This window comes from Eleutherodactylus coqui, chromosome 1 (assembly GCF_035609145.1).
Source record: "Eleutherodactylus coqui strain aEleCoq1 chromosome 1, aEleCoq1.hap1, whole genome shotgun sequence".
In the NCBI taxonomy this organism is placed as follows: domain Eukaryota; kingdom Metazoa; phylum Chordata; class Amphibia; order Anura; family Eleutherodactylidae; genus Eleutherodactylus; species Eleutherodactylus coqui.
The window spans coordinates 303,929,761-303,952,918 of NC_089837.1; the positions used below are offsets into that span (position 1 = coordinate 303,929,761).

Genomic DNA, 23,158 nt, shown 5'->3' on the forward strand with positions numbered 1-23,158 from the left:
AACGTACAGTAGCTCTTTTTTTCACACGGGCGTATTGTCAGTCCGTACATTTTACAGACATAAAGCAAACATATCACCCCATTGATTTGCATTGGTGTATTCAGACATGCAATGGTTTATGGTTTTGTTTTGCACCATGTCTTATTTTGATTCATATTTACAGAACAAAACTGCACATTCAAATCTACAGAAGCGTAAAAAAGGTACGCAGCGGTTGTTACATGCGCATTCACTGCGCTTATGAAAGAAGTCAGTGTGAAGAAAAGCGGACATCAGTTGGGCCTTTTTTTGCGTGAGTGAAAAAAAAGATCTGAAAAAACAGATTTAAAACATGTTTTTATAACATATGTGCGTTGTACAAGTATAACCAGTGATAATCATCATTGATCATATGTATAAAATGCATGAAAAATGCGCTGTGTGAGGCCAGCCGACCTAGAGTCCTCGGATCATCATCATTTACATTCCTATATATATTTTATATCTATATTGTATTATTGTAATGGAGTGATATGGGCCCTTTAATTTACTTCTTGTGAGACAAGACATAACAGTTATCCTCTGTGTAGTGCAGTGAAGTGGGCGGAGCCCGAAGTGGGCGGAGCTTCCTGGAAGAAAAGTGGCAGTTGGTCAGTCAGACGCCATCTTGAAGCCAGATGAGAACTGTTGGTCTTGCTGACAAGAAGCTAACCCAAGTGGATTAGATTTTGCCAGGAACAGCTGGAGAAACCAGAAGGGGAGAAATGGTGACAGTGGCAGATGAAGAAGAAAGAAGAGTCAACAGAAAGTTATAGTCCAAGGAGATCTATCCTGTAGCAAAGTCCAGGCAGACAAAGAGTGCAGCGGAGACCCATCTAGGGGCCAAATACGTTGGATTGGAGGACAGAAGGAACAGACATAAAGGACTGGATTATTACCTGATAGGACCAGTGATCTGCAGCTGTCAGCAGGGAAGCCAGTGTCGGCCGCAGCGTCAGCCTCAAGGAGCGCCAGCGAGGGGGTCACCTGGAGTCGTAAGCAACCAAGTCACACAAAGATTAGCAGTCATTTAATTCACAGTTTATTAATGTTGTGGATTTTGTCTGGCATTTTGGGTGGACTTGCCACAGATTTCCCCATTCGGATTCATAAAGGTGAAATCTGCAGCACATAGTTAACCTGCTGCGGATATAAAGTCCACAGCGTATCCCTCGGGGAGATCATCTGCACCCTGTGGGGGAGATTTGTTAAGCTCTCATCCACATGGCTTATATTGTAAATGCTGCTGATTCACCTTGCAGAAAGTCCACACCGAAAATCATTCTTGCCCCGTGTGACGCACCCTAATGCTCTAGGAGGAGTCGGATGATTATTCTACATGTAGTATATTGGTGTGACTATTATATACAGAACACTAATATATGTATACACACACACTGAATAGCCATTGAGATGTGAAGGAATAGAGTTATAAGGGTTTTTTTCATTTGGTAAAATGTTTTGAAAACTCATAGATCGGTGGGGTCCTACTGCTGGGACCCCCATTAATTGCCAGAATAGGAGTCCTGAGGTTTCCCAAATAAATGGGGTGGTGGCTCAATGAACTTCATGCAGTCCTACTGCAATAAATGGAGCAGCAGCATTTATGTACGGCTCAATTTATTCTGCAAACTTCAGGACTACCATTCTGGCAATTGGCGGGGATGCCGGCAGTCGGACCCTCACCGATCTATCGGTTATCACCTATTCAGAGGGCAGAAAGAAAAAACATGAAAAACGTCACCTAAGCAGAAAACCTTGAAATATAGAAATATGACATTGTTAGGTTTTCCTGAAATGGGCCGATACACGAGATACGATTTCCTACTGAGATATTTGGCCTATATGGTATTCATTGAGGACACTTATCTATTTTATGTTTATCTAAGGAAACGGTTCTGTTATTCTTCAATGACTGAAGCGCTTGTAGTGATGACATACGGGTTCATTGGGACTTTATTATAGATATTGGTAAAAATTGCATCCCTGGAAATTACAAAACTAAAATGCTGGTTATTTCATTAAACCCTTCATAACAAAGGTTGTACATTTATAGGAGCTAAGCCTACTCCAAACACGGAGGATGCCAAATGTGTTACATAGCAGACATCTACCTATATCTTCAGGGAATCTTAAATTTCACACTCAATGCTGAATGTGGTATCTAAGTAGTTAGAGGAAATCCCTTCACCCCTCCCCTCCTCCCATGACCACTGGCGTAACTATAGAGGGCATGCGGTTGCTCCCGGGCCCAAGAGCCTTAGGGGGCCATTAAGGCCTTTCTTCTGTATAGAGGGAGCCCAGTAAAATGAATAAACCAACTTCTCTATAGAGGTTGTTCATATATTGTACATTCCTACATAGTATTTCAATGAAAGAAGTCCGAAGTAGAAAATAGCAAAAAAAAATAAGGCAACCTGCCAAAATGAACATTTCCTTCCTTTCTGCAGTTCATGGTGCTGTATGTATAAGAATCACGTTATGTACTCATCCTTCCCATGTGGTATGCAGAATACTGTGCCCTATTACAATAAACCTGTCAAGTCACCCAAATTCAGGGCTGCCAACAGTCTATGGAGTCATGAACAGTTCACAAAAACTGGGTGCTATTTTTCTGACTTCTGTATTGTCCCTCAAAAAAAAACAAAACACAGTTCATTAATTTAAGGTTTTATTACTGAATTTGCACAGTGTGCATGTGCCAACATGGTTCCACTACTGCAGCCGTCAGGAGAGGAAGGAGCATGTGACAAGAGAGGGGGGATCTCATTCACCTAATCCTTGTTCTTTGGGCACGAGGACGCAGCAGTTTTTGGGAGATTTTCATCTCCACTTTTCAAAAGCCATAACTTTATAATTTTTCAGTTGACTTGGCTGTATGAGGGCTTGTTTTTAATGAGGCGAACTGTAGTTTTTATTGGTACAATTGCTGGGTACTTATGCTACATTGTAAATCTTTAATTATTTTTTGAGAGCAGTGAGAGAAAACACAGCAATTCTGCCACAGATTGTTTTAGCGTGTTAATCATGCAGCATAAATTACATGATACATTTATCACTTTATCACTTGTAATAGCGATCATAGGTAACAATAAGCTAGGACACCAATGTTTGGCATTCTGTTGTCATTGCAACCTTCCGTGATTACATCAAGAGTGTCCGATGATGTCACAAGGGAGCATCCTCCCTCTGTGAACCGTTTACATGCCGCCATCTACATAGATGGCAGCATGCAGATGGTTAAAAGCGCAGACCAATGTTCACTGATCTCGGGTATTACAGCAGGAGGCTGGCTATCGGTAACAGCCAACTCCCGCTGCAAGGTTGCGCAGGCACAGCTTCTAAATCCGCGCCATCCACATGGCATTGTTCTACATAAGTTACTTCACTATCTTGACAGGTCAATATACTGGGTATTGTCTGGCGATGGTAGAGAATTGGAAGGAGTTATGTATGGGTATACTGTGAATATGGTGAAATTTAAGGATTTGCCAAGTAACAGAAGAGTTAAAGGACACCTTCATCTCTCACCTGCTACAACCTTTCGTATTCCAAAGAAAAATTTCCCCTGCGCTCGTGGGTTCCAGCAACAATAAAGGACTCAATGTCCGTAGGTAACTTTAAATGGTTTATTCCTTTGTTGCTACACGTTTCTGCGGGATAACCCGCTCTCTTCAGGCATATCGCCTGAGTCCTTTATTGTTACTGGAACCCACGAGCGCAGGGGAAATTTTTCTTTGGAAAACGAGAGGTTATGCAAACAGCCCGATCACGGCTGTAACCCCAGCGATGCTCTCCGGTGATCGGATTCGGGACTCCAGGGACGCTACAAGCCAGCTCGGATACAAGGTGCCGGTCAATCTCCTGGGTAGGAGTTTTGGCCGAGCACCAAGTTAAAGGACACCTTCATCTCTCACCTGCTATAAACCTTTCGTATTCCAAAGAAAAATATCCCCTGCGCTCGTGGGTTCCAGCAACAATAAAGGACTCAATGTCCGTAGGTAACTTTAAATGGTTTATTCCTTTGTTGCTACACGTTTCTGCGGGATAACCCGCTCTCTTCAGGCATATCGCCTGAGTCCTTTATTGTTGCTGGAACCCACGAGCGCAGGGGAAATTTTTCTTTGGAAAACGAGAGGTTATGCAAACAGCGATCACGGCTGTAACCCCAGCGATGCTCTCCGGTGATCGGATTCGGGACTCCAGGGACGCTACAAGCCAGCTCGGATACAAGGTGCCGGTCAATCTCCTGGGTAGGAGTTTTGGCCGAGCACCAGGTGAGTACTCAAAAGTATATCACGTTTTTGAAAATCGTTTAGTGTGAGTAGGCGCTGATCCTCGTTCTTTTTCACTGCTATAAACCTTAACACCCATTTGTTCAAAAAAATCCGAGAGGCCCTACGCGGGACAGACCGGCCGAGAGGCCCTACGCGGGACAGACCGGCCGAGAGGCCCTACGCGGGACAGACCGGCCGAGAGGCCCTACGCGGGACAGACCGGCCGAGAGGCCCTACGCGGGACAGACCGGCCGAGAGGCCCTACGCGGGACAGACCGGCCGAGAGGCCCTACGCGGGACAGACCGGCCGAGAGGCCCTACGCGGGACAGACCGGCCGAGAGGCCCTACGCGGGACAGACCGGCCGAGAGGCCCTACGCGGGACAGACCGGCCGAGAGGCCCTACGCGGGACAGACCGGCCGAGAGGCCCTACGCGGGACAGACCGGCCGAGAGGCCCTACGCGGGACAGACCGGCCGAGAGGCCCTACGCGGGACAGACCGGCCGAGAGGCCCTACGCGGGACAGACCGGCCGAGAGGCCCTACGCGGGACAGACCGGCCGAGAGGCCCTACGCGGGACAGACCGGCCGAGAGGCCCTACGCGGGACAGACCGGCCGAGAGGCCCTACGCGGGACAGACCGGCCGAGAGGCCCTACGCGGGACAGACCGGCCGAGAGGCCCTACGCGGGACAGACCGGCCGAGAGGCCCTACGCGGGACAGACCGGCCGAGAGGCCCTACGCGGGACAGACCGGCCGAGAGGCCCTACGCGGGACAGACCGGCCGAGAGGCCCTACGCGGGACAGACCGGCCGAGAGGCCCTACGCGGGACAGACCGGCCGAGAGGCCCTACGCGGGACAGACCGGCCGAGAGGCCCTACGCGGGACAGACCGGCCGAGAGGCCCTACGCGGGACAGACCGGCCGAGAGGCCCTACGCGGGACAGACCGGCCGAGAGGCCCTACGCGGGACAGACCGGCCGAGAGGCCCTACGCGGGACAGACCGGCCGAGAGGCCCTACGCGGGACAGACCGGCCGAGAGGCCCTACGCGGGACAGACCGGCCGAGAGGCCCTACGCGGGACAGACCGGCCGAGAGGCCCTACGCGGGACAGACCGGCCGAGAGGCCCTACGCGGGACAGACCGGCCGAGAGGCCCTACGCGGGACAGACCGGCCGAGAGGCCCTACGCGGGACAGACCGGCCGAGAGGCCCTACGCGGGACAGACCGGCCGAGAGGCCCTACGCGGGACAGACCGGCCGAGAGGCCCTACGCGGGACAGACCGGCCGAGAGGCCCTACGCGGGACAGACCGGCCGAGAGGCCCTACGCGGGACAGACCGGCCGAGAGGCCCTACGCGGGACAGACCGGCCGAGAGGCCCTACGCGGGACAGACCGGCCGAGAGGCCCTACGCGGGACAGACCGGCCGAGAGGCCCTACGCGGGACAGACCGGCCGAGAGGCCCTACGCGGGACAGACCGGCCGAGAGGCCCTACGCGGGACAGACCGGCCGAGAGGCCCTACGCGGGACAGACCGGCCGAGAGGCCCTACGCGGGACAGACCGGCCGAGAGGCCCTACGCGGGACAGACCGGCCGAGAGGCCCTACGCGGGACAGACCGGCCGAGAGGCCCTACGCGGGACAGACCGGCCGAGAGGCCCTACGCGGGACAGACCGGCCGAGAGGCCCTACGCGGGACAGACCGGCCGAGAGGCCCTACGCGGGACAGACCGGCCGAGAGGCCCTACGCGGGACAGACCGGCCGAGAGGCCCTACGCGGGACAGACCGGCCGAGAGGCCCTACGCGGGACAGACCGGCCGAGAGGCCCTACGCGGGACAGACCGGCCGAGAGGCCCTACGCGGGACAGACCGGCCGAGAGGCCCTACGCGGGACAGACCGGCCGAGAGGCCCTACGCGGGACAGACCGGCCGAGAGGCCCTACGCGGGACAGACCGGCCGAGAGGCCCTACGCGGGACAGACCGGCCGAGAGGCCCTACGCGGGACAGACCGGCCGAGAGGCCCTACGCGGGACAGACCGGCCGAGAGGCCCTACGCGGGACAGACCGGCCGAGAGGCCCTACGCGGGACAGACCGGCCGAGAGGCCCTACGCGGGACAGACCGGCCGAGAGGCCCTACGCGGGACAGACCGGCCGAGAGGCCCTACGCGGGACAGACCGGCCGAGAGGCCCTACGCGGGACAGACCGGCCGAGAGGCCCTACGCGGGACAGACCGGCCGAGAGGCCCTACGCGGGACAGACCGGCCGAGAGGCCCTACGCGGGACAGACCGGCCGAGAGGCCCTACGCGGGACAGACCGGCCGAGAGGCCCTACGCGGGACAGACCGGCCGAGAGGCCCTACGCGGGACAGACCGGCCGAGAGGCCCTACGCGGGACAGACCGGCCGAGAGGCCCTACGCGGGACAGACCGGCCGAGAGGCCCTACGCGGGACAGACCGGCCGAGAGGCCCTACGCGGGACAGACCGGCCGAGAGGCCCTACGCGGGACAGACCGGCCGAGAGGCCCTACGCGGGACAGACCGGCCGAGAGGCCCTACGCGGGACAGACCGGCCGAGAGGCCCTACGCGGGACAGACCGGCCGAGAGGCCCTACGCGGGACAGACCGGCCGAGAGGCCCTACGCGGGACAGACCGGCCGAGAGGCCCTACGCGGGACAGACCGGCCGAGAGGCCCTACGCGGGACAGACCGGCCGAGAGGCCCTACGCGGGACAGACCGGCCGAGAGGCCCTACGCGGGACAGACCGGCCGAGAGGCCCTACGCGGGACAGACCGGCCGAGAGGCCCTACGCGGGACAGACCGGCCGAGAGGCCCTACGCGGGACAGACCGGCCGAGAGGCCCTACGCGGGACAGACCGGCCGAGAGGCCCTACGCGGGACAGACCGGCCGAGAGGCCCTACGCGGGACAGACCGGCCGAGAGGCCCTACGCGGGACAGACCGGCCGAGAGGCCCTACGCGGGACAGACCGGCCGAGAGGCCCTACGCGGGACAGACCGGCCGAGAGGCCCTACGCGGGACAGACCGGCCGAGAGGCCCTACGCGGGACAGACCGGCCGAGAGGCCCTACGCGGGACAGACCGGCCGAGAGGCCCTACGCGGGACAGACCGGCCGAGAGGCCCTACGCGGGACAGACCGGCCGAGAGGCCCTACGCGGGACAGACCGGCCGAGAGGCCCTACGCGGGACAGACCGGCCGAGAGGCCCTACGCGGGACAGACCGGCCGAGAGGCCCTACGCGGGACAGACCGGCCGAGAGGCCCTACGCGGGACAGACCGGCCGAGAGGCCCTACGCGGGACAGACCGGCCGAGAGGCCCTACGCGGGACAGACCGGCCGAGAGGCCCTACGCGGGACAGACCGGCCGAGAGGCCCTACGCGGGACAGACCGGCCGAGAGGCCCTACGCGGGACAGACCGGCCGAGAGGCCCTACGCGGGACAGACCGGCCGAGAGGCCCTACGCGGGACAGACCGGCCGAGAGGCCCTACGCGGGACAGACCGGCCGAGAGGCCCTACGCGGGACAGACCGGCCGAGAGGCCCTACGCGGGACAGACCGGCCGAGAGGCCCTACGCGGGACAGACCGGCCGAGAGGCCCTACGCGGGACAGACCGGCCGAGAGGCCCTACGCGGGACAGACCGGCCGAGAGGCCCTACGCGGGACAGACCGGCCGAGAGGCCCTACGCGGGACAGACCGGCCGAGAGGCCCTACGCGGGACAGACCGGCCGAGAGGCCCTACGCGGGACAGACCGGCCGAGAGGCCCTACGCGGGACAGACCGGCCGAGAGGCCCTACGCGGGACAGACCGGCCGAGAGGCCCTACGCGGGACAGACCGGCCGAGAGGCCCTACGCGGGACAGACCGGCCGAGAGGCCCTACGCGGGACAGACCGGCCGAGAGGCCCTACGCGGGACAGACCGGCCGAGAGGCCCTACGCGGGACAGACCGGCCGAGAGGCCCTACGCGGGACAGACCGGCCGAGAGGCCCTACGCGGGACAGACCGGCCGAGAGGCCCTACGCGGGACAGACCGGCCGAGAGGCCCTACGCGGGACAGACCGGCCGAGAGGCCCTACGCGGGACAGACCGGCCGAGAGGCCCTACGCGGGACAGACCGGCCGAGAGGCCCTACGCGGGACAGACCGGCCGAGAGGCCCTACGCGGGACAGACCGGCCGAGAGGCCCTACGCGGGACAGACCGGCCGAGAGGCCCTACGCGGGACAGACCGGCCGAGAGGCCCTACGCGGGACAGACCGGCCGAGAGGCCCTACGCGGGACAGACCGGCCGAGAGGCCCTACGCGGGACAGACCGGCCGAGAGGCCCTACGCGGGACAGACCGGCCGAGAGGCCCTACGCGGGACAGACCGGCCGAGAGGCCCTACGCGGGACAGACCGGCCGAGAGGCCCTACGCGGGACAGACCGGCCGAGAGGCCCTACGCGGGACAGACCGGCCGAGAGGCCCTACGCGGGACAGACCGGCCGAGAGGCCCTACGCGGGACAGACCGGCCGAGAGGCCCTACGCGGGACAGACCGGCCGAGAGGCCCTACGCGGGACAGACCGGCCGAGAGGCCCTACGCGGGACAGACCGGCCGAGAGGCCCTACGCGGGACAGACCGGCCGAGAGGCCCTACGCGGGACAGACCGGCCGAGAGGCCCTACGCGGGACAGACCGGCCGAGAGGCCCTACGCGGGACAGACCGGCCGAGAGGCCCTACGCGGGACAGACCGGCCGAGAGGCCCTACGCGGGACAGACCGGCCGAGAGGCCCTACGCGGGACAGACCGGCCGAGAGGCCCTACGCGGGACAGACCGGCCGAGAGGCCCTACGCGGGACAGACCGGCCGAGAGGCCCTACGCGGGACAGACCGGCCGAGAGGCCCTACGCGGGACAGACCGGCCGAGAGGCCCTACGCGGGACAGACCGGCCGAGAGGCCCTACGCGGGACAGACCGGCCGAGAGGCCCTACGCGGGACAGACCGGCCGAGAGGCCCTACGCGGGACAGACCGGCCGAGAGGCCCTACGCGGGACAGACCGGCCGAGAGGCCCTACGCGGGACACTTGTTTGAAAAATTGATCGATCTATTCACTTATTTCTTTTTCTTTGCAGAGACAGGATTGGCAGCCATGCTCCAGCCAAGACAGAGGCCCACCCCGCTCCAGCCAGCACAGAGGCCCGGCCCGCTCCACCCAAGACAGAGGCCCGGCCCGCTCGAGCCAGCACAGAGCCTCGCCTCGCTCCAGCCAGTACAGAGCCTCGCCCCGCTCCAGCCAGCACAGAGCCTCGCCTCGCTCCAGCCAGTACAGAGCCTCGCCCCGCTCCAGCCAGCACAGAGCCTCGCCCCGCTCCAGCCAGCACAGAGCCTCGCCCCGCTCCAGCCAGCACAGAGCCTCGCCCCGCTCCAGCCAGCACAGAGCCTCGCCCCGCTCCAGCCAGCACAGAGCCTCGCCCCGCTCCAGCCAGCACAGAGCCTCGCCCCGCTCCAGCCAGCACAGAGGCTCGCCCCGCTCCAGCCAGCACAGAGGCCGTCCCATACTTTAAGAGACTATTTTTTCTTACGAATGTTGGCAGGCAGTGTTGTTTAGTAAAGCCAGCATTCCAAAAATATTTGAAACTGTGCCAAGTTTTGTAAATGTATCGCTGATTTAGCTAACAAATAAACACCTGTTGTTTACTACAATGTATGCTGTTTTTAAGTCTATCTACACATACTTTCAGTAGTAGCGTCTGACCTGGTTCCTACTTTGAACTAGGGGCCTACTAAGCTCTGAGCTGAGGAGATACACTCTGGCAGGCCTCAAAGCAAGATTCTGCAAGATGAACGATGGTGTGAAGGCATATTGTCATTCAGTGCTAGGCAAGTACTTAAAGGGGGAACCACTGCCATTGCTACTGGCCACATCCTACAGGTTATGTCGAGAGTTCAGCCCAGCGCTGTTTCCGTAGCTCTCATTGAAGAAAAGGGAAGCTACGGAAACAGCATAACACAGTCTACTATGCTGTTCCCTTAACTCCTAGAATATTTATAACAGTGTAGTGTGCTGGGCTATGCCGTTCCTTAGCAGCCATTTATTTCAATGAGATCTACAAAAACAGCCCTGCACTCAGTTCTCTTTTTTCACTGGTGCTCAGAACAAAGCTTCTATGTTTTCGCATCTTGGCCATGCAAAGCACAGATGGGAATACCATTTTTTGAAAGCTGTTCAAAACTTTTACTATTGATGGCCTATCCACAGGATAGGTTATCAATACTTGATTGGCTGGGATCTGCTACTTGGGATCCCTGCTAGCCCGTTAATTGCCAAGTCTCAATTGAAGGGGTTAAGTCTGCTGCAGATCTGCATCAAAATCTGTCAGTGGTGCAGAAGTTGACGTGGATATGAATATGCAACAAAATAAGCAACAAATCAGTGACATGGGAAAGCAAACGGCGGATTCCATTGTGAAATGATAGACTTGTATGGAATCCACATGCTATTCTGCCATTCACGTGCAGCGGATCCGGATGCAGATTTGGCCTAGTCAGTGGGTGGGCAAAATTTGCATGTAGATGCTTTGATACTGCATGGATTTGCATGAAGTACATGTCTCTTTCCCCCATCCTTCATTCAAGGGGTTGGCAGAGTTTTGTTTTTTAAATTCTAGGTCAACATGCCAAAAACAAAAAAAAAAGGAAGTAAAAAACTGAAGGATGTGACGCTGGAGCTCCACGAACCCAGGAGAAGGGAGTACACATTACTTTTGTAATACATTATTTTATGCACGGCAAGCAGGAATATAAAGAGAACATGTCACGTCCCCACCGCACCATAAACTATGTTATGTCGCCATTAGGTGACTTGACAAGGAGTCAGGTGATTTATTTTTTTGATATTCATTGATTCCCACGATCCAGTGATAAGTCCCATACACATGTTTTCCAATAGACTTCTATGGGATTACTGGTGTACCATCAGGGGTCACAATGGTGACTTGGCCACTGCACTAAGGGGGCCCAGATGCCACCATAAACAAATGCACATTCAGTGCATTAACGGCTGGTCGCACTGTCAGCTGCGCTGCACTAATCACGCAGCCGGAGAGGACGCTGAAGCAGAGCGTAGCAAGATGATGTCATCAATGATGACTCATTATCCTGCTGCTCCTGGCTGCTGCTGTACGGCGTCCGTGTACCATGCTGCTCTTCTCACCAAGAGAGGTGGTCCGGGTCCCAGAGTATATATGAATTTATCTGTCTATCCATCTCTCTGCTATCTCTCTCTACTGCTGGTATACGTTACACATCTCCCTGTATATACTGTATATAATTGTACACTTTACACACAATTAAAAATGGATCAAACACACATGCGGTTTTTAATAGTGTATGCAGTTTCTTAAAAACGTTTGTGGTCTTTGAATACTGCATGCAGTTTTTTAATGCATTTTTCTTAATTGTGGTTCAAAAGTGCAACAAAAAGCATGAACCCACTCTTAGACATGCGTTCAGAAAATGCATCTTGAAATCGTAGCATTTTTACCGCAATTTCGAGCAGCATTTTTGAATGCATTGTACAGCGTTTTTTAATACACCCCATCATTACGATGGGTGAGGAGGTGCATTAAAAAAACGTGAAAATGCAAAAATAGAACAGGCACCATGATTTGGGTATGGGTCTAGGTATGATGGGGGCCCGAGCTGAACTTTTGCACCTGGGCCTCTGAACTTTTAGTTACGCATGCATGCACAGGACTCTAAAAAGAGTGCCATGCATCGTCTTCAGAGGGGGCATCGTGGGAGTGTCTAAAAAAATACATCACCCAGCTCCCTGTCACAAGTACTAACAGCGCCATAACTCAGTATACGGTGCTGTGGGAATGAAATGGGTTTCCTTTAGTCTCATTTCTTTGGTCTCATCCACATTCCTGGTTCTATAAAACGCTGCAGACTTTTCACAATAAACTCTGCAATGGGGAATCCACAGCATTTCCACAGTGTTTCCATATCCTGAGAAGGTATACAGTACAACAGAGGTTCCTCTATGTTGTAGTATATTATCTGGCTGTACAGAGGGGACATTTCTCACAGCAATATAAGTAAACAACTCATCCCCGCAACCCAAAAGCCTCCCCCGTGACAGCAGGGTCATACTAGCAGCACAGCCCCATCAGCAGTCTCTGCCCTGCTCAGTCTCTGCCCTCTGCACTCACTAGTACTCCTCCGTGACACCAGGGTCATACTAGCAGCACCAGCCACAGCTTCATTGAAAGCAATGGGAGAACTCTACGATCCCATGCCGTGGCTGCGACAGCTGCGGTGGGGGATTCCGTTCATCACATGAAAACGCCTTGCATCACTGGGGCTTTCACATGGATGGCCGAGGGCAATATCGCTCTCTCCTGTGTGAAACTAGCCTAACAAAGAGGCAATCAATAGGAAAAAGTCCCTCACCTTTACAACAGGTCGTGCCCGCTCCCGTCTTGTCTTTAGTTAGTATCCTCCTTTCAGCAGAGAGAAACCTTCCATCCAGTGCCACTCGATCCTGGAGGCTCCTTGGATCATAAACAGCATATAAGACAGGAGTTTAGATGTGTGAAAGTAACATTCTTCTGCTTTATACAATTAGTGCTTCATACAACCAGGCTACCACATATTCCTGGAGGAGGGGTTTCGATCTCCCAGATCTTGATCACCTCACTCCCATAATGCAGTTCCCTTCCTTAAAAACAATTGCTATTAGGATATCACCTGTTGATTAACCCCTTCATTTTCAGAAAGAATGTGTGTATGGCTCGGATCTCCTGCGCCCAAAAGAGACCCAGACCAAAAAACACCTTCCTGTGTTACTACAAAACATATAAGACAGCAAATATAAAATCGATGTTCATCATATGCATAACAAAACAGAACAAAACATCAGCAACTCCACAATTCAATTATTCTCCAACTCATTTCTAGTTGCATACAATGCTTGCAGTAATTAGACACCTATACGGACAACACCTTGTTTGAACAGCCTATCCCATATATTAATTTTTGCCCAGATTACATAGCTATCCAAACAAAAATATGCCTCCCACATCTTTGCAAATCTAATTACATTGTGTGGTCCGAGACCCTCTCCCTCGGTAAACCCTTTGGATGCCATGATCGTCATAGATTGCGGCATTTAGGGGGTTAAAAGCAGAGATAAATATTCTCATTGATCTCAGTTGTTGCTGCGGCTGTAAGATGGCGTGGGCTCTGCTTCTGATCCTGCTCCGTCCACATGATGTAAGTTTATGTCCTGGTGCGTTAAGTACCAAACTGCCATGATGTCAATTTACGTCCTGTGCTGTTAAGGGTTTAACAGAGCTAAATCCACCTACTGATCCAGAGCAAAAGCCGCAGCAAATCAGCAGCAGGTTTAGACTGGGTTCACACGGCGTAGTCCCACCGGAAATCCCGCGGTTTGGCCGCAGCAAAAACCGCGAGACTTCTGCCGGGAGAACCGCCACGGAAAAAGCTGCGGCGGCTTTGAAGCGGCTCGGCCTCTCACTCTTCTGCTGCGGCCGGCGCTCCCATAGAGGAGAGCGCGGCCGCAGCGGAAAGAAAAGATAAATAGACATGCTGCATATACTGAAACCCGGTTCCAGCCTGACTTACCGCAGCAGATTGGCCGTCCCGTGTGGACGAGATTTCTGAGAAATCTCGTCCACATGGCTGGCTAATCCCGGGATTAGCGGCCGCAGGCGGACTCGCCGCGGCTAAATTCCGCGGCAAATCCGCCCTGTGTGAACCCAGCCTTACAGGCGGAATCCATCCTGTGAACATACCCTAATAAATGTGTCACACATGGAGATGAGAGGAAGCTGATGAATGTGACACCTGGAGAAATGAGGGGACAGTGAGAAATGTATTACACGAGGATATAAGGGGACTGAGTAGTGAGGTGAGCATGCTGGTTGTTGTAGTACCTGTGGAGCCTGAAAGAGACCATGAGCGGATTTTGAACTCAGTGCCCCCATAAATAGTGCCAGATGGAATGCCCGCATAGTGGCACATAGAGTGCCCCCATAAATAGTATCAAATAGAGTGCCTCTATAAATAGTGCTAGATAGAGTGTCTCTATAAATAGTATCAGATAGAGTGCCTCTATAAATAGTATCAGAGGGCCCCATAAATAGTATCAGATAGAGTGCCTCTATAAATAGTATCAGAGGGCCCCATAAATAGTGCTAGATAGTGTGTCTTTATAAATAGTATCAGAGTGCCCCCTTAAATAGTGCTAGATAGAATCAGATAGAGTACCTCTATAAATACTATCAGATACTTTCGCCGCCATATGTAGCCATACACAGGGTCACGGACGGGCTCACAGCTGTTAACCCCTGCAGGTTTCCGCCTACGGCTTTCTGAGCGCGGCCTTAAAGTGTTTTTTTAACGGCCATCTTTTCTTTATTACACTTTAGTTTTTTCCTCCCCACTTACATAAAAGTCACAACTTATTTATTTGTCCGCCAACATAGCCACCTGAGGATTGTTTTTTGCAGGACAAATTGTATTTTTCAATAGTGTCATTTTATCTATCATATAATGTACTGAAAAACTTTTACAAATTTCTAAGTAGACTGAAATGGAAAAAAAATTCTTTTTTTGGGGGGTGGAAGTGGAGGTGGGGGGTGGGGGGAGTCTTGTTTTTACAGTAAAAAACCTTGCAGCAAAAATGACATGTAGCCTTATTCTGTCGGTAGAATTACAATACCGAATGTATCTAGTTTTTTTGTACTACTTTTAAAAAATATATACTTTATAAAGAAGGAAATTGCTTTCTGTCACCATCTTCTGACCACCATCCCTTTTTTTATTTTTCTATCGATGGGGTTGTGTCGAGGCTTTTTTTGGAGCAGGAGTTGCAGTTTCTTTTGACACCATTTTGGAGGTTGTTTGGATTTGAATCTTTTTTTAAACTTTTTCTAACATTTTTTCTTGGAGATGCGGGTGCATTCAGACGACCGTATATCGGCTGGGTTTTCACGCCGGCCGATATACGGCGTCTCTCTCTGCAGGGGGAGGAGGCTGGAAGAGCCAGGAGCAGTGCTCTGAGCTCCCGCCCCCTCTCTGCCTCCTCTCCACCCCCCTGCACTATTTTCAATGAGGAGAGGCGGGAGGGGGCTAATTCGCGGAACTTAGCCCCGCCCCGTCTCCTCTCATTGCAAATAGTACAGAGGGGCAGAGAGGGGGTGGAGGGGAGGCAGAGAGGGGGCGGGAGCTCAGAGCACTGCTCCCGACTCTTCCAGCCTCTTCCCCCTGCAGAGAGAGACATCGTATATCGTTGTAAAAAAAAAGTGCAATTTTGGTATGATGTCTTTTTTTCTGACGATGTTCACCGTGCGGGATGAATAATACACTCTTTGTCAAAAAAATTTCAAGCACCTAGAATTGTTGTTTTGCTGCAAAACTCGTCATGCAGTTATATCTCAGGCCGATATGCAAATGATTATAGTGGTGGCATGATTAGATGAATGGTCTTGCCACCTGAGGCCCTAAAAGTGGTTCCACCCTTGGCCTATAAAAAGGCTCTCAGAGGCTACTTGTATGTATTGGACCTCTTTTTCCTCTTGTGTAGAGCTTGTTGACCACTAGACGCCTCAAAGAGATTTTGCCCAGTTAACAGAGGTTCAGAGGGAGTGCATTAATGGAATGTGAGAACATGGATGGTCGTATTGATAAATTGCCCGCCACCTGGGCTCTTCTGACCAGACTGTTAGGAGGTGTTAGGACCAGTGGATGCATGAGGGAATGCACACAAGGCAACCGGGCCCAGGATGCCCTCGACAGACCACCAGTATAAAAGATTGTTTGATCATCTGACAAGCATGAGCAGCTCCAACTGTATCACTGGCTGCCATCCAGAGACAGGTGGCACCGTCATTACAGGCCACTGTGTCTTTTGTCGAAACCTTTACTAGCCACTTTGCTGATGGCACCCATTATGTGTACTGCCTTTGTCATCCACCCGCCGTTTGCAGTGGTGTCATGCACAGTGACACTGGACTACTACAGAGTGGTACCAGATTGTCTTCAGCGTAAAATCCAGCTTTAGTTTGGGCACTGACGACGCCGTGTCCATGTCTGGAGACCTAGGGATGAGCTCCTCAATCCTGCCTTTGCAGTGTATCGGCACACTGCCCTATTGTGTATCGGCACAGTGCACCACTGCTGGTGTGATGGTCTGGGGGACATTGCATACAATACTCAGTCAGCCCTAGTAGTGGTACGAGGTACAATGACAGCTCGGCGATATGTTCAGGACATCTGCAGCCACATGTGTTCCTCTCATGATAGGGCTTCCGAGAAGCACTTTCCAGCAGGATATTACTTGGCCGCACACAGCAAGGGTGTCACCGGAATACCCCAACATTGCCACACTTCTGTGGTCTGCCCGATCAACAGACTTATCGCCAATAGAACATGTTTGGAACCATCTGGAATGCCAACTTCAACAACCCATGAGTTTCCACGATCTAGAGGCTCAGTTACAGCAAATGTGGACCTATATGCTGCAGGATACCATACAGAACCTGTATGTCTCCATGCCCACCCACATCACATCTTGCATCCAAACTAGAGGTTGTACAAAAGGGTACTAGAGCCTCCATGCCCTCCCGTATCACATCTTACATCCAGGTTAGAGGTGGTACAACAGGGTACTAGACCCTCCATGCCTGCTCCTATTACATCTTACATTCAAGCTAGAGGGGGTACAACAGTGTACTAGAGCCTCCATGCCCAACCGTACGACATCTTGCATCCAATCTAGAGGTGGTACAACAGGGTACTAGAGCCTCCAAGCCCGCCCGTATCACATCTTGCATCCAAGCTAGAGCTGGTACAACAGGGTACTAGAGCCTCCATGCCCGCCCTTATCACATCTTACATCCAAATTAGAGGTGGTACAACAGGGTACTAGAGCCTCCATGCCTGCCCGTATCACATCTTACATTCAAGTTAGAGGGGGTATAACAGGGTACTAGAGCCTCCATGCCTGCCCGTATCACATCTTACATTCAAGTTAGAGGGGGTACAACAGGGTACTAGAGCCTCCATGCCCAACCGTATCACATCTTGCATCCAAGCTAGAGGTGGTACAAAAAGGTACTAGAACCTCCATGCTCGCTTTTATCACATCTTGTATCCAAGCTAGAGGCAGTACAACAGGGTACTAGAGCCTCCATGCCCAACCGTATTCCATCTTGCATCCAAGCTAGAGGTGGTACAACAGGGTACTAGAGCCTCCATGCCCGCCCGTATCACATCTTGCATCCAAGCTAGAGGTGGTGCAACAGGGAACTAGAGCCTCCATGCCCACCCATCTCACATCTTACATCCAAGCACGAGGTGGTAGAAAAGTGTACTAAGGCCTCTATGCCGGCTCGTATCACATCTTGCATCCAAGCTAGAGGTGGTACAACAAGGTACTAGAACCTCCATGCCTGCCCGTATCACATCTTATATCCAAGCTAGAGGCACTACAACAGGATACTTGAGCCTCCATGCCCGCCCGTATCACATCTTACATACAAGCTAGAGGCGGTACAACAGGGTACTAGAGCCTCCCTTCAAGCTTTCAGTTTTCTGCAATAAATTATCCTTTTGCTCTGATATTGTAAGCATTCACTTATATCAACATTACAATCACACTTGTAAGGTTTCATTCAATTCTAACAACTTCTTCTAGGAAAGGGATTTTTTTGGACAATGAGTATAAATTTTAATAGTGGTGATCATTGATCGCTTATACAGTATATTGCAATACTTCAGTTTCACTGTATATTGTACTCTGCAAGCATTCTATTAAGCCCTGCCACAGGCACATCTTAACACTTTAGTGACAGCCCCATTGCCTTTTTACGTCCTAGCTAAGTGGGCTTTAATCCTAGAGGACATAAAAGCATGCATCCTCTTTGGATTAAAGCCCTCTTGGCTGAGGACGTGACAGCTCCATGCTGTCGGTGCCCGCAGGTAGCTGACAGCATGGAGCTGCCATCTCGGGCTTTAAAAAGCTGAAAAAAAGTTAGTTTCACCTCCCCTCATGGATCGGATCCATGAGGGGAGGTGAAAATACTCACCCGGGGTCCTCCGCGATGTCCCAGGACCTGAAGTCCCCTTCTGTGCATGCGCACCTGACGTCAATCATCAGGCGCGTGCACAGAGGGACTCAGGCCCCGGGAAATTTAAAATCCCTCTGCTCCTGGCTACCATGTGTAGCCAAGAGCAGAGAGATGTCACCTGGGACGTGATCACTGTTATAACAGCGATCATTTAAAGTTAAAAAAAGGTGTAAAAAAAAAAAAAAAGAAAGTTTGAAAAAGTAAAAGAAAAGTTTAAAAAGCTTACGTTTCATTTCCCCTCATGGATCATATCCGTTAGGGAGGAGGAAATAACGTACCTAAGGCCCCCGGAGTTATCCGCGGACCTTACCCCAGGTTCTGCGCACGCGTCCGTCGCCAAAACGCCAGTCGCATGCGCAAAAGCCGTGGATTGCCAGGGTAATTTAAAATCTTCCTGCTCTTGGCTACAAAACTTAGCCGAGAGCCTGGAGCTTTCACGGGCGGCCGCATTGAGCGGTTCCTGGTCACGTGTTCGCTGTTATCCAATGGATAATGGCGATTACGTAAAAGTAGAAAAAAAAAGTTTGAAGTTTCATCTCCCCTCACCGATGCAATCGGTGAGAGGAGATGAACCATTTTACCAGAGGCGTTCCTCCTCCGTTGACCTTTCCTAAATTCTGTGCATGCGACCTCTGGCAAAATGCGGACACATGCGCAGGAGGCGGGGAGCCCAGGAAACATAAAATCTCCCTGCTCCCGGCGACCAACGTTCGCCAGAAGGCCTGGAGCAGTGAGCGGTCCCCAGTCACATTATAAAAAGATAGTGATTTACCTCAGGCCGGTCTCACATGACCTGATAGGAATTACGGATTCCATATGCATCTGATCCGCATAATACGCAAATCAATTGCATTGGATTACACAGTTCCGCTCCATTAGCGGGTTAGAATTACGTAATCTACTCACAGAAATCAGAACGCAGCAGGTTCTATTTTACCGTGGATATCCGCAGCATAGAGCCTATTGTACTCCATGGTCGCAGATATACCCACAGCCCATACGTAATTACATTGTGTACGGGCTGCGGGTACCCGGGTCATCACTAAGTGACGGTGCGGGAAATACAAACAAAAAAAGGTGCGAGTGGGCAGTTATGCCCAGTACATTATGCGTCCGTATGTAGCACCACAGCCGGGCTCACAGCTGCGATCCGCTGCGCGCTTCCGCAAGCAGATTCCACGTACGGCCGTGTGAACCCGGCGTTATTCAGATCGCTACCTGCAATCCGTAATTTACAAGAAGCCCCGGGAACACTCGCCTTCCTGCACTTCCAGGAGCAGAGTGTTGAATGGCTTCTTACTGAGACCGCTGCACCTCAGTGAGAGCGCCACTTTTTACACCCCATCCCTGTCGCTGATGTCAAGAAATACCCACCAAAAAGGATGATAGGAGGGGGGATACCAGATTTTATTGCCCCATGTACCCATCCCAACCAGGCCCCAGTAATTACCCCTGTCTTCGAAAAAAAACACACAGTTTACATTATTACTTTTATCTAAGAGTTGGGGAAGGCCAAAAAGGGTGCGAGGTGTGTGTGTGTGCGGGGGGATTATTTTTAGGGAGTCAATTTTTTTTTTCCGCACAAGTAAGCAGTGGGGCCTGGAATTTATTCAGTTGTGCCCTGCAATCCAACGGGTGTTCCCTCCATTATAGGTCTAGCCATGTGTCCTATAAGTAGATTAGGGCCACAATGGGTATGTTTCTGAACATGGGACAAACAGGGGGATCCATTTTGGGGTGAACATCTTCATTCCCATGTACACTGTACAAAAAAAAACAGTTTATAAATTGACAGAATTGCTAAAACAATGAAGATCGCAATTTTTTCCTTCTGCTTTGCTTAGATTCATTCAAATACTGTGGGGTCACAGTATGCAGTACACCCATAGATGAATTCGTTAAGGGGTCTAGTTTTTAAAATAGGATCGTTTGTGGGGGTTCTCTATGGTTTTGGCAGCTCAAGGGGTCTACAAGTGGGCAATAGGGCCTAAAACCCCTTAATGCAAAATGTCTGTTCTGAAAGCCACCGACTATTACTTTCATTTTGGGCCCCTTTGTGCTTCCAGACATAAGATTAGGGCCACAATGGGTATGCCTCTGAACACGGGAGAAACAGGGGTATCCATTTTGGGGCGCAAGTCTTCATTCATATGTGTGCTGTTAAAAAAACCTGTTTTTAAATTGTCAGAATTGCCAAAAAAAATCACAACTTTTTACTTCTGCTTTGCTTGAATTCATTCAAAAACTGTGGGGTCCAAATGGGCAGTAAACCCCTAGATAAATTCGTTAAGGGGTCTAGTTTTCAAAATGGGGTCATTTGTGTGTGTGTGTGTGTGTGTGTGGGGGGGGGGGGGGGGGGTTATGGTTTTGGCCACTCAAGAGCTCTACAAGTGTGCTATGGGGCCTAAAAGGCCTTTAAGCAAAATTTCTTCTCTGAAATACACTGACTACTCCTTTCATTTTGGGCCCCGTTGTGCATAGACACATAATATTAGAGCCACAATGGGTATATTTCTGAACCCAGGACAAACAGGGGTATCCATTTTGGGGTGCCAATCCTCATTTTCATGTGCACCATAGAAAAAAATATGTCTTTAAAATGACATATTTGCAAAAATATGAAATGTTATTTGTTCTCCTCTATATTGTATTAAAGGGGTTCTGTCAATACAATCTGTATTTTTTTCCAATAAATCTGCCCTGCCGGCACAGGCTGTTGTCAACAACACATACATTCAGAAGTAGTAATTACCTGGGCTCCATTTTTCACCTCCATGCTCTGTTTACATGTTCAGCCCCTCCTGCTAAAAGGTCATCTCCCACTTCCGCCCTCACAAAGCTACTTCCACCCATTCAGTGAATTGCCTGAAGTCTACCAAAACCTGCCAGTGTTTCTCTTTGCCTCTGTCCCCGAACACCCAACATTTCCCAAGGGCGTCCAGCTCTTCCTTACAATCTCACAGTAGCCCCTCACAATAATCACTCACAGCAAACACTCACAGTAGTCACTCCACATGGTAAAAACAGGAAACACATACCTGGGTCTTTTTCCCTCTTTGCATATTTCCCATGCAATGTATTGTATGCGTGTATGTATATATAAATTTATCTATGCGTATATATATCAAGATGCATATGGATATATATATATATATATATATATATATATATATATATATATATATATATATACACATACACACACACACACTGCATAGGACATGTAATAGAGAGCATACATGCACTTACACCTGTGTACGGCTGCCCTCAGAGATAAAAACGTGCAAAACAGTGTGTGCAATTGCACTTACATCTATGTAAAGCAGGTCTTATTGTATGTATGTATGTCCTGTTGTACCGCCTCTAGCTTCGATACAATATGTGATACGGGGGGCATGGAAGCTCTAGTACCCTGATGTACCACCTCTAGCTTGGATGCAAGATGTGATATAGGTGGGCATGGAGGCTCTAGTACCCTGTTGTACCACCTCTAGCTTGGATACAAGATGTGATATGGGCGGGCATGGAGGCTCTAATACCCTGTTGTACCGCCTCTAGCTTGGATATAAGATGTCATATAGGTGGGCATGGAGGCTCTAGTATCCTGTTGTACCGCTTCTAACTTGGATACAAGATGTGATATGGGGGGTATGGAGGCTCTAGTACCCTGTTGTACCACCTCTAGCTTGGATACAAGATGTGATATGGGCGGGCATGGAGGCTCTAGTATCCTGTTGTACCGCTTCTAACTTGGATACAAGATGTGATATGGGGGGTATGGAGGCTCTAGTACCCTGTTGTACCACCTCTAGCTTGGATACAAGATGTAATATGGGCGGGGATGGAGGCCCTAGTACCCTGTTGTACCGCCTCTTGCTTGGATACAAGATGTGATACGGGCGGGCACGCTGCCACTTGGGATGCATTATGCATTGACACTTGGGGGACAGGATAATAGCATGCTGACAATAGAGGGCAAAATATTGCTTTATGTCTTTGGTGATGTTACATTCATTACCTCTGATTTTATACTATTTCAGCCCAAGTACCTCAGACCAATATAGCGCAAGGCAAATATGCGAGTGCTGTGCGCTTTGTGAGAACAATGCATTGTGATGTACTTGCATATGTATGTATGTGTATAATATATACATACATACACACACAGATAGGTAGAGATATATGTATGTATATGCATGTAGATACACAAGCAGAGAGATGGGTAGCCGTAGCGAGACGCAGATAGAGAGAGATACGCAGATAGTTATATATATATATATATATATATATATACACATACATACACACACACACACACACATATATATATACTAGATATTTATTTAAAAAAATCTTATGGCCTCCTAAATGTATGTTTGCATATACATATATATGGCGGCGGCTCCGAGCGGCTGTGCGCATGCGCGAGATCACGAAACATCGTGATACCCAGACGGACGGGGAAAGACAGTGCCGTACGCTGATTGGAGCGGTGGAGACAAGCCTCCAGAGGAGGAAGGTGTGGAACTGGCTATTTAAGCCTCACAAGGCCAACCACTGACCATCTATGCTCTAACGGCCACAGATCAGGTGGCTGTTCAGATCTGTCTGTAATATCACAAACATGTAACCATCCTGATGACGTAGCATTATCTACAATAGCTACAGAAACGCGTCGATGGGGGGGGGGGGGGGAATGC

The 23,158-nt window shown here is 51.7% G+C and overlaps 1 long non-coding RNA gene across 1 annotated transcript in view; it reads right to left on the reverse strand.

The window, feature by feature from the left end:
- Positions 1-2,580: 2,580 nt before the first annotated feature.
- LOC136611945 (uncharacterized) overlaps positions 2,581-23,158 on the reverse strand; it is a 29,113-nt gene continuing 8,535 nt past the window's right edge. Inside the window, exons 2-3 of the long non-coding RNA XR_010790328.1 lie at positions 12,757-12,857; positions 2,581-2,650 (exon numbers count right to left, since the gene is read on the reverse strand). This is a non-coding gene — a long non-coding RNA (uncharacterized lncRNA). The remainder of the gene's footprint in view (positions 2,651-12,756; positions 12,858-23,158) is intronic.